Source organism: Chinchilla lanigera, unplaced genomic scaffold (assembly GCF_000276665.1).
Source record: "Chinchilla lanigera isolate Chin_1 unplaced genomic scaffold, ChiLan1.0 scaffold00061, whole genome shotgun sequence".
Lineage (NCBI taxonomy): Eukaryota > Metazoa > Chordata > Mammalia > Rodentia > Chinchillidae > Chinchilla > Chinchilla lanigera.
The window spans coordinates 5,846,725-5,867,036 of NW_004955462.1; the positions used below are offsets into that span (position 1 = coordinate 5,846,725).

The 20,312-nt window shown below is 39.3% G+C and overlaps 1 long non-coding RNA gene across 1 annotated transcript; it reads right to left on the reverse strand.

The window, feature by feature from the left end:
- Positions 1 to 928: 928 nt before the first annotated feature.
- On the reverse strand, positions 929 to 5,597 carry LOC106150054. Its single transcript, XR_001236625.1, has 3 exons — positions 5,432 to 5,597; positions 3,802 to 3,947; positions 929 to 1,429 (listed from the first exon to the last, which is right to left on the reverse strand). It is a non-coding gene; the product is annotated as an uncharacterized LOC106150054 (long non-coding RNA).
- Between the last annotated feature and the right edge of the window lie 14,715 nt (positions 5,598 to 20,312).

The following is a 20,312-nucleotide window of genomic DNA, read 5'->3' on the forward strand; positions in this document are numbered from 1 at the left end:
AATTCATTCCAATTTATTGTGTTTTGCTATTTGTTTTACAACAATTTTATTATTATATCTGTATGTACTATATAGGTGTGGGGTTGTTTCTGTTATCCGTTGCCAAAATAACGCTGCGTAATGAGCAACCATAGGACATGCAGGGCGAGTGGCAGTGGGCATGCTTCCTGTGTTCATAAATCTATCAGGTGACTGATTTCTCTGGGGTCACTCAGTCTATATCCTGATGTGTTATTGGCAGCTGGCTGCTTATCCAGGACTGTTTCAGCTCCACTCTGTATGGCTGCTCTTCCTCCAGCATCCTGTCTCAGGCTGGTTCTGATGGCTGTAATGGCACCAGGAGTACTTGAAGTGAGAGCTCAAGGGTAGCTTATGGTCACTTCCACCGCATTCTGCTAGCTAGAGTGAATCATAAAACTAGGCCAGACTCAAGGGTAGAAGACCAAGTCCATGTCTCACTAAGAACATGTAAAAGTCTACATTGCTAAGGACGAGACACAGGAAACACAAAAAAACTGAGATCATTTATGCAATCAGCTTATCACACTGATTTTATTCTGTGACTTATTTTACACTTACATTTATCCGCTGAATGTTGCTACCAGTAAATTCATTTTGTCACATTGTTTTCTACACAAACACACATGTCGATAAAATAGGTAAATATAAATATACATAAGCATATGTGTGCACACTGCATATAAACATACATGTATATTAGTTATATACATTTCTAGTTTTTCATAAGATGGATAAAATATTAATGCATACTACAAACAGTTTACCACTGGACTCTGGTAAACCATATTTGCTTAAATATTTTCATTGTATAATCAATTTAAAATCACTTTCAATGAATGTATGATAAAACATTTTTCTGAAAAGAACTCAATATATTCATAAATGCATTTCCAGAAAAAAAATATCAGCATGTATCTTCTCAAACTGTATGAATATATAGAAATAAGTCCAGTTACCTCATTCTCCCTTTGACTTGGAAGGATTTACCTTAATCTGGTTTCTACTTGATTCTATGGTTTATGGAAGTTTGTTTCTGTTTAGTTATCATAGTACTAGGCACTAAGGAAAATTTGATTTAAAAAAATCATTACATTGTGATATCATAATCCCTCAGTGTCTCCTGTCCTGGATCAAGGAGAACTGGTTGGATCCTCAGGAGGGACACTAAAGAGGAGGACTGGATGGATCCCCAGGAGGGACACTAGACTCTGTGGACAGAAGGAGACTTGATGGATCCTCAGGAGGACCCCAGACTCTGTAGACGAAGGACAGGTTGGATCCTCAGGAGTACTCCAGGCTCTGCAGACAGAGGACAAGGATGGTGTCCCTGGGTGGAACTCAGAACCCCTACCCACTCTTGCACCTCTCTCTTCCTGACAGCCAAGTATGGTACGTATATAGGTGCAACCTGGGATAGATGATCAGAAAAAACAAGGGTATCATTGGCATGAAAATGTGGGATAGATTTTAGAGATGGAGTTCATCAGGGGCATTCTTTCCTCTTTCCTCTATCCATTCTCCCAGGACCAGTCTTCCTCCTGCTCAGCCTCTCTGCTTCCCTTTGAAGGGGTCTCCATGTAGGGTTTCACGGCCTGCCTCTGTGCATACAGTAAGCCACACTGAGAGACTATCACTCCTGCGAAGTGGTCCTGCTTCTGTGCTTGTCTTCCTGTCCCTCACTGACCACTCCACTTGCCATCCCTTGGATGCCTCCTCCATTTTCTACCTTGTCCAGAAAGCCTTTCCCACATCACCTCCTCTGCACACTCCGCCCAAGATCCACCACTACATGTGGTAGCCACGGACCTCCCTCCAGCTTCCAGGAGGTTACCCCACTTCATGGCAGGACATATTCTATCTCTTGCAGCCTGAGCCTCGACCCAGAGGCTGGATGTGACACTTCAGCAGTGCTGAACACATGGCTAAGCTCTTAAGATAGCAGCTATACCCATCCATGCAGCCATGTAGATTTCCAATAAACCAATATTCCGTCTTAAACCAGGACATTTCATTGAGAGTCAATCTACTGAGTCAAAACTATCTCAAATAAGTGACAGGACAGTGAGGGGAATGAAGGACTCCCAGAAACCATGCACATGACAGCCACCATTACCTCTGTTCCTTTTATAAATAAGACCTCATGTAGTCCTCTAAGCAGGCTTGCAAGTCAGGCATAATATTTATCCCATGAGAGAAACTCAAAATATTTTCTCTAGAGAATAATTTCTCCCATAATAGGAATTTAAAGGAAGAAATCCCAGACTTAAGCCACTTCTACATGTGATCATTACTAAGGACTAAGACCTTCTAACTTTCAGTTATGCTGCTAATGTCACTGGGTACAAACAGGCTTTCAGCAATCAGTGTAAACAGCTGAATAATTATGTTAAGTAGATCCAAACATCATAACGTTAAAATAAGAAAATAGCTAAATGTCTTGGTTTTATTGAAAATATCTTTATTACCACACCATAATGAGATATATGCATGTGTCTTTAAAGCACATTATCACAATCAATTTAAAGCAAGCTAAGGAAATCATACAGAGATTTCACTGCAACACTGAGGTGACTGACACAGAAAGAATGTCTAACAATATCATCCTGGTTCAATATAGTTTGTGTTTTTCTAAAGATAGAAGTATTATCATGATACCAAAGAACATCTAATAATGTGAGAGGATATCATGGAGTATTCGGATACACATGGTATTGTGTGAGCTGGGGCTTATTAATGGATGGTTGGACATATACACAATGCAGCTAGATACACAGGTGGATGGCTAAGTAGCTTCTGGAATCTAGTCAAATGGAATCTCTATCTCTGAGTGGTTGGATTATGGATGATATTGTATGTATTAATAAATATATATTTATCTAAATTTTATATTCCATATATGGATGTTTATAAATGTCCTATAAAGCATAGTTATTTATTCTGAAAGAAAAAAACATTAAAGCTCTTTTTCAAATACACCATTGTTTTACTTCAGATTACATATAAGCAAACTGAGATACTGAAAGGCTCAGAGATGAGTACATTACCGACAGGAGCAAAAATGTCAGGATTAAAATGCCTGGTGTCTAAATCCTTAGTTGAGTCTTTAGCCACAAATTCAAAACATTATCCTCTTTAATTATCTGGAACATGAAAAATTGGTTGAGTCCATCTAAACAGAGGTGAACTCTACTCACAGCTCTTTCCTTCACTGGTATGTATGGAAAACAACTTTAATTCAAATGGAATTGAGAAGATGTTAAAAGCTTTTTTTACCATCAGAGTAATATAAATGTAAGCAATGTGAAGTCAGTCAGTTTAATCTAAATAAACAAAAAAATTAAGAATTCACCCTTGTCTTACTTTTTCCCCAGAAAATAGACTCACAATTAAACTTTTCACCTTTCTAAATTAGTAAGTCTGTGTGCTGCGCAGTGGGTGGTTTCCTTCACAGACGCCGACATGGAACAATGGATAGAGCAGTAGTCCCTGAATGGATTTATAGCTAAATTTAATCAGGCATATTTTAATAAGATTAGCATATCTTTGTCTTTCAACACTAAGAACCTTATAATTAACTGAAGTTAGACAGCATATTGCTTCATCAGAAGTGAGACTGGAAGCCTTCGTTTCCATATTTATTGATATTGTATATAGGCAAGTCTGCAAAAATCACTGCATTACCCATGAGAGATGTATATGCATGAGTTGACATGCCCAGGGAGCTGAACTCAGAATGTCACACTTCTTGGCTGACTTCCGGCAATGTCGTCATGGCCTTACCTGGGGAAACAATCAGCTAGATGTGCCTCTGTTGGTCCCAACAGTGAGGATTCCTAGGGCTTGAGGACATAGTGGCCACTAAGGGCTGGTCCTTTGGGAAATGCTTGTTGTCTCCCTTGTTACAATCAGGTGACCAGAGGAAAATTCTGGAAGGTAAACAAATGAATATATCTTGTGTTCCATGAATTCAAAATTAGCCAAAGATCTCCAGAGGCATTTCCATAATAATGTCCCCACAGGAACAATTTTTAATGAACTATAAAAATCAGTCACATGGGGCAGGAAAAATGACCCTTTTTCATCTTCAACTTTTCCACCTAGGAAAGCACGTTTTAAAGAATTCATCCAGTGAAGAGTGTATATATGTAGGCATTACCCACCGAGAAGTACCTTGAAGGGGACAAAATTAATTTGGCAAATTGCTCAGTTCCTCACCAGAAGCTGTGAACACAGCAGTTGGTCACTGAGGGACTGACTCTGTTTACTGAAGTAATGTGGGAAAGAGGAAGCTCTTCCCAGGTATGGGGACCAGCTCCTCATGGGGCCACAACCAAGAGGACATATAGAAATCTGCCTTCCTCCCCAAAGCTAATTAGCAGCAATGCTGCATGTAAATAAACCCAGGAGGAGGCAAATAGAAGTGAGGAGAATTAGAGCTCCAAGCTATCACACATAAATTGCAGTGTGTCAATAAAACAGTATACAAGATAATGAAAGGCCTTTAGAGAAGTCAGAATCAATATTTTCTCCATGTACAAGTCTATCCTCTTTTAATATAATAAGACAAAATAGCCTTCTAAATATGAAAACAATGCCTACCGAAATGAAGCCAATAAATCATCTTTGCTGAATGGAAATTGGACTTGTTAGAAAAAATACCTTCTCAGAAATAACTGAGAAACTAACTAACTGTCACTATTAATTGAAACTTTTAGTAGTAGAGTGGATTTAAACTGTTTTCATTTATTTGGACAAGCAATGCAGCTTCAGAACAAATGGCATTCACTTTCAGGCAAACTAGGTGAACTCAAAGCTAAATATTTATAGAAGTCTCCTTATAATATCCAAATGTTTAACAATCAGTGAAGCTGTTAACAAAGAAAGTATTACACATAAATTATTATTTCACTGACATATGGGAAACGATCTGAAAAATTCTACTTTCTTGAGTACTCTTTGTCAGATCAAATGCTGTACTTTCTGCTGCTGCCAATAAGGAATGGTCAATTTACAATTAATTTATGAAATAATTCCATAGTTCTCTGGCTTTTAACAAACTAGTTTATCTGGTCTATTGCACTGTCCACTAAGCTTGAAGAAAAGTTTAGATGTTAACAGTGAAATGTCTTACATCTGCACTGGTTGCAATACGATTTCACCTCACTGCTACAATACCACCTACAAAGGATACACAATACTCTAAAAATTACAACTTGAATAAGAAACACACACACACACACACACACACACACATCTCTGAGTCCAGAAGCCTATGGAAACCACCCACACCCACATTGATATGTATGGGATCTTACGGAAAGACATTATGACCTTGTAGTTGGTAGATGTGCAGAAAAGAAGGCATGACTAGTGGCTGTGTGACATCAAACTAAAAAACTAAAATGCTAACCTTTCCACAAAGGGGGACAGTCTTTCCAAACAAAATCTACTTTATCCTTGAGGGGAACTGGTCCTCCTTAAAGATCTAATGAATAATGGCAGGTGTGTGTGTTCTACGTAAATACACTGAAAAACAGTAGGAGAGAAAAACAAAATTTTTAAAAGTGAGCACATGAGAAAGGTCATTTGCATGTTGCAGAAGTTTTTCCATAAAACTGTATTTTATCACAGCAGTTTAAAATTTTTCTTTTGAAATAACAATTGAATACTTTGTATAAGCATATTTCAGGCACAGATACAAGAAATCAACAGGGAAAATAATATAATAATCACTGATGTTCGGCAGTTTCTTAAATATGTGGTTACAACCCCTAAAAGTTTTTATTCATCATTTCTATTTCTATTCTAATTGGTCAATAAAATGAAGCATTTTTGTCCTGCTTTTTGTAAGTCCTATAGGCATGCCAAAGAGATAACCTTGGTGTTTTGACTGGCAATATTCCCTCCTCATGAAACTGAATATTAACAATCTGTTGATATAGACAGATAATTATTAAATGGTCAGTCAGTCCCTTCAGACAATGCACTAACTTCTGTTCTACACTGTGGAAACATTAGAAAATTTAAAAGATAAAGATTTTTGGCTGACATGGACAGGAAACAGAACAATTTAATGTATATTTGACAGCTTTCAAATTATAACCCAGTAGATTTTGGATTCCTCATAAAAAAGGAATTAGCAACTAACTTCAGACTATGTTGAAATTATTGAAGAAAAATGATACCATAACATTTTGTGTGATATTTGTAAGCATGCCTCCAACCTACACAGGCAAGAATTCTATTGGTTGGCCCTTGGTGCACCATAATGATGATGCTAAATGTTGTGTTTAGTATGTAATTTTTTATTGCTTGTAGTATACAATGTTCACATTCTTTGTGGGGAATTAGTACATGATACATCTGAATTCTCTTTTTTCTTCTTTCCCTTCCCTGACTCCCACCTCCATCCACCTCTTATTTTTAAGAGCATAAATTCTAGAAGCTCACCCTTACATGCATGTGGGTTACTCATTGAAAGCTCCAACCAAGCAGCATGTGTGACAGCAGCAAAGAAGTGAGTGAAGGAGAGAACAAGCCCATGCATAACGCAGTGCCATATTCGACACTGCTTGAAAGGTAGGACTGAATCGTTCTACTGTTCCACCTTGCTTGAAGTTAATGTTTTATTTATTTTAAGCAAACAATAAATGAATGCATTCATTTTTGTAAAAAGTACAAATGATACCCAAAATGAAACAAAATTTCTCAAGGACCATCTCCCAATCCACCCCCTGCACAGAAGTAACTCTTGTAATCAATCTAGTGTGCATATTTATGAACACTGTTATGCATATGGATGACATAATGTACATGTAGGATTTAGTTTTGCGTGTGTATTGGAAGGCATATGGTGTGTATGTTTCAGCAACCAGCTTTTCATTTTAAAATATGTATTTTAAAGACCATATACAAGAAACTATCACACTCTCCATAAATAATTTGTGCTATTCAATAGCGCTAATACCACTCATCAACTAATGTTCATTGCAGTAATTTCCCATGTTTTTCTATTGTAAAAAGGGAGACTGACTTACACATTTTAATGCATTACATGTGCAGGTGATCCACTAGTACAAACACCAAGCAGAACGTATGGTAGATGACAACAATGCCCTAAAACATGATCGCTATCCCTCTGTGCACACTCTGAGCAATGTACTCTTCATCTCCTCCCATCAAGCAATGCAGACTTCTGGCCTTGCTTCAGGCCATGGGACACAGACAAGCATCCCACAGGCAAAGGCCTGTGCACAGCTTGCCTCCTCTTGCTGCTCTTTGGGAGGCTGATGTCCTTGCTGAAGGCTGACAGACTTTGTGGAGCAGATGTTCCAGCCAAGATTCGCCCCAACTGAGCAGCCTATCAGCTGCCCAAACAGGTAAATAAAACCACCCTGGCACAGGCAGCCCAGAGCTGCCCCAGATCCGAAGAACTGCACAGTTAACTCACATACACAGAAGTATTATTTTGAAGTATTTATTATTTTTGGAGTGGTCTGTTACATAGCAAAGGCTAACTCACTGTGGAAAGAATTAAATGGCTATGCGCTTTTATAGTCATACCAACAAGCTGTTATGGCTTGCACCTAGATGTTTCCCCAAAAGCCTCATGCACTTATAGGAGGGACTTTTGTGAGCTAGGTGGGTCTAGGATGTGTGATGCTGCGACTAAGGGAGGGTGTGGATAATGAAAGCCCCACCCTGGGTGTGGGTGGCACTAATCAATAGGCTGTGGCCTGGATGGAATATAAAGGGACAGAAAGAAGGCAGGCTCACTGCTGCTGCTTGCTTGCTTGCTGTTGCCTGCTATCTGCTCTCCTGTGGACTGTTACTCCCTGTGATGCCCTTCTGCTATGCCACCCTGCTTAGAGCTAGCTAACCACGGACTGAAACCTTTACAGAGTGTGAGCTTAATAAATTTTTCCTTCCTTAACTTGTGGGTGTTGGGTATTTTTTCCAAGAAACAACAACAACAAAAAACTAAGATACAAACTATTAGGGATTTTGTTTCTACAACATCATATCATAGAAAGTTTTCAGTAATTGCCTTTTACCTAAAAGGAAAAAGAAATGCAACCAGCCAATATACGAAAAGAACATAATGATTGCTCTTCCCTGACCACTTTACTTGGCCCAGCCTCTCTGAAGACACAAATTAACAGCATTTGTGGAGAATACACCGGTATGCATGTCCGCTATCCTGAAAGGGGACCGCACAGGCTCTGTCCTGGGCAGTCACTCGAATGCATCTGCAAAGGGCTAGCCAAGCTACCACGGAGGCTCTGCCTCATGCCGGGCCTCGTCTCAGGCCTGAGTGGTCAATAACTGTGGATTCCAAAGACACAATAGAGCATCTGTTTTAAAAAACATACTTACCAGATATTTAAGGTTTCCCAGAAACAGACGTTGAAAATGGAAACACTGGAATTTCATTTTTCAGTACTGTCTTAACTATTTCAAATACTGACATAGATTTAACTATTTTAAATATTTAACTAGTTGTAAAACACATTGTGAAAAGGAAAATGCATTGTTCTTAGAGGGTCCCCAGAGAGGCAGAATGAAGCAATGCAAAAGCAGTCCCAGAATCCATTAAACACCTAAATCTAAACTCTAAAGGTGGAGAAATCTCCGCCAGCTAGATGCACAGGAGCCTGAAAGCTGGGGACCAACTGGGGCGGGAGGCACAGAAGCAGGGCTTGCCATCAGCCAAGTGGCTCAGGAGGCTCACGTTGGATCATTCCAACCATAGAGAGACGTTTCTCACAGTATCCAGGGAATGAATGAGGAAATCTCTCCTGCTGACCTGTGCAGGACACAGCAATGATGAGTTCATTTTATTTATTGTTTTTGACGGGGGCGGGTTTCCGGTACCGGGAATCGAACTCATGACCTCGCGCTTGCCAGGCAGGCGCTGTGCCGCTGAGCTAACTCCCCAGCCCCAGATGAGTTCATTTTGAAAACTGAGGATATGGGCAGGATTAGAACTCAGTTTACACTATTTAGCTGTTAGCCTTCCTCTCCCCCTTTCACCCTAGACAAAAAATCTAGAAGCATTTAAGCGACCATTTTAAACTAAGGGCATGGCCAGGTATGGTGGAATGGACCTGTAATCCTAGGTATTCAGGATGCTAAGGCAGAAAGACTTCAACTTCAAGGCAGCCTGGATACTCTCAAAATAGCAGGACCTCGTCTCAAAATAAAACAAAAAGGGCTGGGACACAGCTCAGTGGTAGAGCACATGTATAGCATAGGGAAGGCCCTGGGTTTGAATCCAGTACTGCAAAAAAAAAAGGGGGGGGTGAAGGCATAAAACAGGTAAGCCAGTCATTTTCAGCTAAAGGTTATTATCTCAGGAAAAAAGGAAATTGAACCCAGAAGGAAGAAGTGAGATAAAATGAACAACATTAGGGAATATCACTGATACAAGTATGGATAAAATTGAGTGAGTAGTGGTCATAAAAAAATCATCATGATCATGATGGTGATGATGATGATCAATTCGGATTTTTGGTGACCTTTTCCACAGTGCCAGTTAAGTGAGTCCCTAATCTCCTGCTCTGAGTTATGATGTATGGTGAGAAAGAAAAGAAGCAAGAGTCAAGAATTGCCAGCAAATATGATCAATGTTGTCTGGGAACAAAGACCAAGAATTGCCAGCTACCCACTATTTTATTAGCCAGTGCAGTGGGAGGGGTACAATGCTTTTCCTGGAACACCATAGAAGCAGAGAAGAGTATCTGAAAAATACTAATAATAACAATAGCAAAACACATATAACCATCAACAAAGTTAACTTTAAAGAGGGGCATGAGAAATTCTTAGAGATAAAGAGGATTACTTCCTAATAATGAAAGGATGGATGAATTTACCAAAAAGACAATAATTTTGAACCCATATGTGCCTAGAACATAGCCTCAAAACAAATAAATAAAACTAGACTCACTAGAAAGAACGCAGAAACTGACAATTTCAGTAAGGGATTTTAATTTCCATTACTCAATAATTATATATATCCTGTACATGAAGGTTAGAGAAATCACATGCTTTTCAATCCCATGCAGAACATTTACAAAGATCTTCGAGGGACAGAGCCACAAGGAAAGACTCAGAATCCATCTGCAGAACATGTCTGATGAAAATGTAATGAAAATTTGAATTTAAAACATTCCTAAATAATTCATGGCTCATAAAAGAAACTATAATAAAAATTAGATTCAACAAAACCAAAAGTAGACTCCTTGAAAAGGCTAACAAAATGGACAAACTTCTGAGACAATAATTTAAGTAAAACATTCAAAAGATACAATTTAGGGATAGTGGGGAAGCAAATCCATGGCCTTAACAGGGTTTGCACAGACCTTGTGACAAAATGGTGAAATTCTTGGGGGAAAATGGACTAACTGAGGCAATTTTAAAGAGGAAGATCAAGGTTCTCATCTCACCTACCAGAATTAAGACTTATAAAACCTTAGTAATTAAAATACGTGTTATGAATGCAGAAATAGTAAGTAGAGCAATGTAATTTACTAGAACCTAACAACAAATCGAGTTTATATAAGGTGGGGTATGTCTGAGAGTTGACATTACAAATGAAGAGAAAAGAATGGATTGTTCAGTAGAAATGAGAGCCCAGAAAGGACACAAAGCACACATAGGAGGAAATAAAATTACATACTTACTTCACACAAATCACAAAAATAAATTCCATATAGATTAAGACCTAAATATGACAAGGAAAACCTAAACAATTTTAGAAAATGGCATAATACATGTTAGAGGAAAATTTATTTCTTTCTTTCCTTTTCTTTGGTTTTTTTTTTTTTTTAGACAGGGTTTTGCTATGTAGTGCAGGCTGGTCTTAAATTCACTTATGTAGTCCAGGTGGGCCTCAAACTCACAGCAATCCTCCTGCCTCAGCCTCCCCAGTGCTGGGATTACAGGTGCACATCACCACACTCAGATGAAAATTTCTTTTTCTTTTTTGGTTTTTCTCCGGTGCCAGGAACCGAACTCAGGACCTTGCGCTTGCCAGGCAGGTGTTTGCCACTGAGCTAAATCCCCAGCCCCGAAAATTTCTTAAATAAGACCAAAAAAAAGTAAATGATTCATAAATTTGAACAGTTTTTAAAGACACGTTAATAAAAAACATAATAAAATAATATTGATAGCCATGGACTCAAAGAAAACATTTTCTGTGCAAAAGCATAAATATTCAAGATATTTTTAGAACTTTCCCAAATCAAAAGAAAAAAGGCAAAAGGACAGGAGGAAAAAATAGAGAAAAACACAGTAACTTGGGGGAAAAGTAACCTAAGAAATCAGAAATGTGGAGTAAAGCAATGAGATCCCCTGGTAAACCTACTGGATGTGTAAGATCTAATCTCCTGTGGGTGAGGCAGCAGGAAATCAGAACCTGCCACACACATTCCCAGGGCACATAACTCCATTCAACTGCTTTGAAGAACAACCTGACAATAGTGAAGTTGAGCACACTCTACACAACACCCATTCCATTTCTAGATAGCTGTTTGGAGCAACCTCAGAATACATGCACACCAGATTAGATCCAAAGATTGTCATTGCAATACTAACCTACTAAAGACAGCACTCTATCAGTGGTGGGTCAGATATTCGAATGTCGCTTATTCATAACAGTGGAATACTAGGAAAAGTTTCAATATGATGCAAATGCTATATATAAAAGGATAAATATAAGACCATTTGTAAAATATTTAAAAATTTAAGCAGTTCCATATAGGGGCTGGGGATGTGATTCAGTGGTACAGTACTTGCCTAGCATGCCCAAGGCCCTGAATTCTATCTCCAGCACTGCACATGCACAAAAAAACATATAATTTATATACACACTTATGTATTAAATTTCAAAAATAGTTAAGGTCTCCATTTATACCACCTTTTAGGACAATGTGTACTTCTGGGGAGAGATGGAAGGCATATGGGATTTAGATCCTAGTTGTAAAGCTGTGTTTATTTAATAGAAGTCTGAGGTAAATATGTCAAAATATTAACACACTAAATATTGCTTGTATTTTTGTGGTATTTTCTATATGTTTAAAATATCCCCAAATGTAATTCTTTTAATAAAAGAAAAACACACCATGTTCATGACATGGTAGAAGGGTATAAGCAGTAACTTTACACCTTGAATTGAAAAACAAGATATAAGATAGCTAATGGAAGATTTTTAAAAAATCTTTTCAGACAGCACAACTATTATTACACAATGTGGGGGTCACTTCTTGGCCTTTTGGCTAAGATCAAGTGTAGACAATGTGGATTTATTTATGTGCTGGTGAGTGCTTCAAACTTAACTTCAGTCACTGGCAGTAGTGGGAAGTAGTACGCCTATCTCTGAGGGAACAAAACTTTCCAGAAGAATAACAGAATGGTAAGAATTGAGGGCCAGCCAATGGTTCTTTCAAGATACACAGCTGTGGCCACAGGAGAAGCGAGGGAACACCCAGGAGGGCAGCAGAGGCCAGAGGAGCTATGCCAATGGAGATGATTCCTATAGAAATACGGAGTGGGGCTCCCCCAAGTCACGTACACATTGAAACCTTCAACACAATGAATCATGCTGTGGGATGAGCCCTTATGGGAAGCCTGCCACGCAGAGCTGCTGATATCATTCCTGAGTATCTGTCTAAGCTTCTTATGAGACACCAGTCAAGAAAGGTACAAGCCAGCTCTGCTCTTTTGATGACTCCAGATGTGCCTATGAGGACACAGGTGTCATTTATAATTGTTATCTTCACCCGCTTGTGATCATAAAGATAGCTTCACTGGATTTTCTAAAAATAATTTCATAATTTAAAGTTCATTTCCTAATTCAAATTTAAATGTAGATATCCTGTGTGTTCAAGTGTTGGAGTCTGGTGCAAGATTTCATTTAAAAGTAAAGGTGACACTGTTAAGAAGCATTGTGATATCGCACATGGGGTGCAATAAGGCTCCTCTGTGAACCATGACATTCATATCTATTTTGCACCTTTGCTGTAAGGTTTAGACTGTATAAATGCCCAGAGATGGAGACGGAGGTAGAGGTGGGTACAGACAGATGGAAGAATGTTGGTTGCCTACCCAGCATCCAACACCATTTCCCTCTTCCTTTCTCATAAACCCCAGCTTTATCCAGGCATTCTTCCTCCTCCACAAGGCTACATAACTGAAAACTGGGAGCTAAGTCCCACCTCTGTGAGGGTAGAACCTGAAGGCTTTAAGCCAATTCCAGTGTTCTCATTCCTCTTGCCAGTGATTGCCTTAGGATGCGGATTCAGCCTATCTCCATGAATAAAATTCGTCAAGAGACTACTGGGAAATGCCTGAATGGCTGCCTCTATCTTGTAACTTTAGGTCATTGTCGTCTACATCCTTTAATGGGGCAGAGCACGGATGAAATCTGAATCCTTGATATTTTTGAAAATCTGTATTAACCAACCTGGGAATTTTCCCAGGTTTCTTTGTTTCCTGTTATGCAAACTAATAATTTCCATCTTGCATGAGCCAGTTTGAGTCAGGTTATCTGTTAGTAGTTGCTGAAACAGCCTAGATGATAAAAAGGGTCAAGCCCATGGCCCGGCACATAAACTGACCATCTGTGCCCGGCAGCTAATGTTATTTGACTCCAGTCTTGGCAGTCTGGTCTTCTCTTACTATCTCTAGTACATTAACAATGTAACACAGATCAAAGCACTCTTCATCCTTATTCTGGTCACTCTCATTCTTCAGCAAAGTGTCTATTCCCCATAGTAACTATTATCATAGAATCCAAACTAAAAAATTTTCTAAGTACAGTTTTATTGCTCACTTGAGGGTTTTAGGAACAGGGCTCACATGTATCATTCTGCAATTATGAATTATATGTTAGGCTTCACTATTTAATTACCTATAGTTTTCACTCTAATAAAAAAAATCAAGTTTTATAATTTCAATCGATTACCTTCCAGCAAAAACCTTAACATTTTATTACTGTAAGGCAACCAAACCCTAATAGAATCCTAATAGAAAATGAATCTTCTCAAATTTTTGACAGATAAAGCAGAAGGTCTTTCTAATCTATTTCTTTTAAGGTTGGAGGATGAGACCAAAGAGATCTCCAAACAGAGAGATAATGTCACAGTAGATATATAGAGAGACATATTTTTTGAAATAGGAATTCTGATGCCACATGGACCTCAGTGGGGAACATAATGATTAATGACAGAGTAACAGAGTAATAAGTAAAACCTTACATCCTTCCTTTTTAGCTCCCAAGGTAGCAAAATATCCTAGAGCCAGCACACCTGGCGAAAAGATCCTCCCTACCAGTGATAGTTGCTTACTGAGCCAGGGACCCTCAAATGAGGGTGAGGTCAAATGTGCAATTATAAAAAGCTGCTTAGGTAAGACTGTTCACCCCAGGTAGAACAGAGGACTCTCCTGGCAGAAAACCTGTACCAACAAGACCAGGAATCACATTATACCAAAAGCCGGCCATCAAGACAGTTCACACAGAATCTCCCAAACTAGCACCAACCGAAGAAAGGCAAATACTAAATGCAGAACAGAATACCCAGTTATTGTGCAACAAATATTTTCCTGAGAACAGAAAATGATGCAAAAAAATAAAAATAGGAATAAAGCTTTGAAAGTGAAATGGACTAAAGAGACAAAGAGCTAGAGGAAAGATAAAAAACAAATGAACCTTAGTCCTCTCATGGGGCATCATTCTTTCGAAACTGGTTTGTTTGGAGGACATTAGCTGTAGGGAATTGGATTTATCCACAGCTAAAACACCATATGCTTCCTCTGGATTCTATGTTCTCGGCAGGTGATTGGAAGCTATTTATTCCCCAACTCTATGAGATTCTGGAAAACACACAGGTGAGGAATAAATTTTCATCTCTGGCACTCCTTCATAGCCCTGCTTCCCGGCTATTTAGGAAGGTGTTCCTGCAAGTAATTACCCCGCAGGGAGCTTGCAGCGAGACAGGAACATGAGCAAACACTACAAACCACCCAGGTTGTTCTGCTCCACAGTCCTCCTCCACCCCAGCCTGGCCTGGAGGCCAACAGGCAACCGAATTTCTAAAGCAGGACTATGTTCTTAAGCAAAACACATTGCTCAGGTAAAAGGAACAGCAGTAATCTTATTAATAGACCCCACCTGTGCGAGGTTATGGGGAAAGGGGGAGAAAGGCATTTTGCTGATAATGCACACAAGAGCAGAAGCGTTTTTGTGAAGCATCTGGCCAGGAACAGCAGGAGTTAGACCCCGAGATGTCGGCCTCCCCTCCAAGACATTATAGGCCTTAAGTTTTGAGCAGGCACTCTGGACACCTACTGAAAGCCAGTCCACCACCCCTGGTCTTGGGGCAATGCCTGATTTTGTTCAAGTTTGCTCACCCCAGGTCAGGGCTCAGTGATGACGCCCAACACTGACCCATGAAAAGGGAGAGGGAGTCAAGTTCACAAAAGGCAGGCAGACAAAGGTAGGGAGCACTTGGATCTGGGCAACCTATGCGGCTGTAGAGTCAGCCCTCCAGATCCAGGAAAGAGTGAGGTGAGAATCCTCTGGGCCTTTGTAGTCTGTTTGTGTTACTCCAGGCCGAAAACTTTGTGACAGATACTCAGCTTAGTGGCTTCAAATATAACATATTCAGGTTACAAATTGTATCAACTGGTTGAATACAAATAAAAATGTTTTTGTGTGTGTGCACAGAAAATTTCTTGATGGTTCATGAAGGGCAAATGCAAAAGCAATTTTGTCTGTAACTGTTCCGTGCACTGGCATGGAACTCCTGGTCTCAAACTAACAAACTCCTGCTCAGTCTTCCAAACCGCTCTGGAGTCCTTCCCTAGCTCTTGAAGAAACACTTGCTGCCTAATATATTTTCTGTGTGCTTTGTAACGGTCTGCCCAACAGCATTGTAACTATGTGTCTGAGACCATTACAACTGAATTCCACGTGAAAGATACAATGTCTGGTTCATCCAATATTTTAACATAGAGCCTGACAGTTAGTGTGGCTGTTTTAAAATATAGCCCCCAAAATAGTTGATCTCCCTCCATTTTGAGGTAGTTTCATGCTACCTCCTTCATCAGAACAGACTTAGGTGTTTTCAGCAGACTGCAGCAGCAGCATATCTACTGAGAGAACCCAAGGCTATCATAGAAAGGTCTTGCTCTCCTACCTGGGGGCTGCCCCACCACACTAGAATCCATTCACCTACTGCTGTCCATGAGAAAGGACACAATGGGGCGCTCTGGCCAACACATGAGCACACCAGCTCTGTGGTGTAGCTGCACCAATCCTCAAGGACCACAGTCCTGGGGACATTTCACTGCAACTGTAGGAGAGGTGCCAGGCAGACCCGCCTAGACCAGCCTGTCTGAAATTCTACACCCTCAAAATACAAGCAAAATAAAATCATTGTGTTAAGCAATCTTGGGGTCACAGGTATGCAGCAATAGTAATCAGAAGAGTTTGTGCAAAATAAACATCAAATTTATAAATGAAACATAAGAGAGAATTCCCTGCCACCAAAAAAAGGGAAAAAAAAAATAATAACTGCATCTGATGGTAGTTTGTGTGGCCACAGATCCATTTGCTATCATTCTGTGCATTAAGAGTAAATAATAGTGACGCTCAATTCCTCTAGCACATTCCAGGCATTGTGCTTGGTGTCTTTCATCTTTGGCCTCACAGCCTGTGCAGAACTCTTCCATTAGCCATGCCACACTTTAAGTATGAGAGGTGGTAGTTCCCTGTCCACAGTACAGAATGGGGCTGGGTTCCCCAGGACTGCTGTCTTCACTACAGCATCAGTAGTGACTTCGTCAGTCACTTTTACCTTGCCTATAACAGCAAAAGAAAATGCCCACACAGTTTAATATGTCAATATGGGGATGACCTAATGGCATGGGCTACAGGCCAGTCAGCCCAAGGGAAAACTGAACGTTGTGCCATGAATACTCAGAGCTGACACCACACAGAGGTCACTTAGACCAATTCTGTGGCCTCCCAGTTCTAATAACAAACTCTTCTCCTCCTTTCACTTCCTTATCCTTCTCAAAATCACAGCTTTGGGGAACTGGGATTAGAGAATGCCACCAAAGGTAAGGACAAGTCAACCTGTGAATCAGTTAAACAACATATGACCATGCCTGGAAAGGAAAAGGTATCCAAGACAGAGTCTTTGGTCTTTGGTTGATAGATAGACAGATAGATAGATAGATAGATAGACAGACAGATAGATAGATAGGGAGAGGGAATATACATATATATGAAGAAAATGCACAAAATAACATGTCACAAGTACTAAACCCAAGGTTGTTTCAAAATTATTTTTCTAAGTATAAAGCTTATACCATTATTTTTTAAAAGGAAGAAAAATTATTCCTGTTTTATGTGTTCCCACAAACACAATGATTGATATTACCTTTATGGGTTACTTCCTAGTCTTTTTGAAATGAGTATTTATGAGTATAACAGGGCCCACACCAGTTCTATAGTTCTATGTCTTGCTTCTTCTTTATACTTAGCAGCATATTTTGAATGCAGCTCAGACTAGAATTTTTCAAACTGCACCCTACTGGAGTGGGTTGTAAGAAAGTACGCCAAGAGTCATAATCATGCTATGATATTATCTCCATAAACTCAACAAATTAATACATCAAATTTTTCTTATCTTTATAAATTATTATGTTTATTTTTACAAACCATATGAAAAGTATATAACAAATTATACTTGAATAAACCATAAGGTAATCCCTATAGAAGGAAACTTGCTTCTAAGACATACAAGACTCATCCTGGAAAATATAGTCTAGTGTAGTCACCTCTGGAAAAAATTATACCTGTTTACCTGAATCAGGTCAAAGATAAACATAAAATAGAAAGAAATGCCATTGTCATCTTCATGCCCTTAGTGACCTAATAAGTATTATTTCTATTATTGATATAAAAGCTTATTATTCAAACCACTGTTTAAAATGGATCATTCTTACCAGAAGTAAACTTTTTCCTGAACCAATATTTATTTTGATTTAAAGGTTCTTTGACATGCAGTTCAGAGGTGGAATTAAATACAGCTTCTCCTGTGTTAGATTTAATTTTATACTTACAAGAACTTACATAATGGAAGACTTAAAAAGAACAAATCAAACTAAAGTTCTAGAACTGGCAATCTTTTCATTGAAGTCTCAAAAAGAAGGATGGGGGAAAGCTTAATGAAAAGGAACTAAGGAATTAGACTGCAGTACACAATTTATATGCATTATAAATAAAACACATAGGAGACAGTGACATTTCTTTCTCACTATCTGTACAGTAAACTACAGCGTATAAACTTCAAAAAGAAAATTATGTAAATGCCAAGATTTTCTTGGATCTGTCAGTCCTGTAATCTCAGCTACTCTGGAGGCTGATGCAAGAAGATCACAAGTTCATGGCCAACCTGGGCAAGACATTGTCTCAAAACAAAATTTAAAAGGGGAGGATGGAGTAGGGGATGTAGGTCAGTGATTCCTGGGTTACAGCCCCAGTATCAAGGGCAAATAACATTTTCTTGGATTGAGGTTACACTTAATTCCTGACCCTAAGCAACATAATGTTTAAACACTTGGTATGCTAACCAATGATACCACTTGCAAATTCATTTCTTTCATATGGTAATAGTATAGCCAACACTGTGGGTCATTCCCTTGTCCCCTTCCTTGACACCAAAGCCCCATATCACAAGCTACCCACCAGATCTGCACCTTAGCCTCACAGGAAGTTCACAGGGGAGATTCAGGCCAATGTGCCCCGAGGGGCAATTAATTAAGGGCCTTCAGGGGAGGTCTTTCTCACAGGGGTGGGAACCTCCTGGGGCAAGATATCTCTCCTCCTTCATTGGCTGCTGTTCCTCAGCACAGGGTGGATCCATGACAGAAGGATTCATGTGCCCACAGGGGAAGCAAGGGCCTGCAAGCTGACCTGTGAGTGGCAAAAGGAACCAATGGTGAATTTTTTTGCTTCTAGTTTTCATGAAACATTAGGTTTCCTCCTGGCTAAGCCAGTTTTACTTGAAGGTCTTTATTGCACTCCAGATCTCCCAACTAATGCATGATGCATCCCTAAAAGCATCAACATCTTGTCAATATTCCAATGCAAATGAAAAAACAAATCAATTCTTGGTTTTTAGAACACATTTTAGGATAAAGTTACATGGTGACAATGTGCAGATTCTATTTTCCAAAATGGCAGCTGCTATAACTGAGTATCTGATGCCAAACCAGTGGCACATGGTACCTCAGTTATCTCCACCCATTTGCCTTCTGGCCTTGTGACAGCAGGCAAAGCAATATACTTTCCTCCTATTGGATCCTTCTTTACATGGCCAAGAAAGAAGAGGAAGAAGATCTTTAATAGAGCTTATTGTTAATATGGAAGAATAAAAATAATCTCAACCATTGGTAGCTTCCCATTACTATAACAAATATCAGAGACAATAAAGTTTAAAAGAAGAAACATTTACTTTGATTTACAGTTTCAGAGGTTCTAGTCCATGATCATCTGGCTCTGTTGTTTTGGGCCTGTGCTAAGGCAGCACATCACGGGAGAGAGTGTGCATTAAAGAAAAGCTGCTCACCCTATCACAGCCAGAAAGCACAGACAGAGGAAGAGGAAGAGCTAAGGGTCCACTCTCTAGTTCCAGGGCATGTCCCCAGTGACCTAACATCCTTCCACCATTCCCACATCCTCAAGGTTCCAGCACCTTCCAGTAGTATTATGGCTGTCAACCAAACTTTCAACACATGGGCTGTTTGGGGATATTCCAGATCCAGACTATAGCACTAGTAGAGATTGAAGTAAGACAAGTTAATGGCTAAATCTCCTTCCATAGATGGACATAATCCTTTGAAAGACAGATTTTTAAAATGCCAAGATACCCCAATATCACCTGATAGAGTTTTATGCACTCTATAACATAGTGTTGCAATATTTCCCTGAAAGAAAAACAAGCTTTTAGAAGAAATAATTGGTGCTTGATAGAACACTGAGACATTTCATGAGTTACAAATAGTTCTCCATGTCATTTTTGAAACGTATCATTTGATTGCTATACATTAGGGCCTCTTGTATCAAGATTCTTAGGTTGAGTTTTAAATATAATCCACTAAAACATAATTCTCTCAATATTTTTAAAATTTCAGACAGCTGTTATATGGATAGTCTCCTATCTAACTTGGTACTCAGCATCTAGTAAAACCTTGCTTTCTCTAACATAGATCCATGCCTTCAA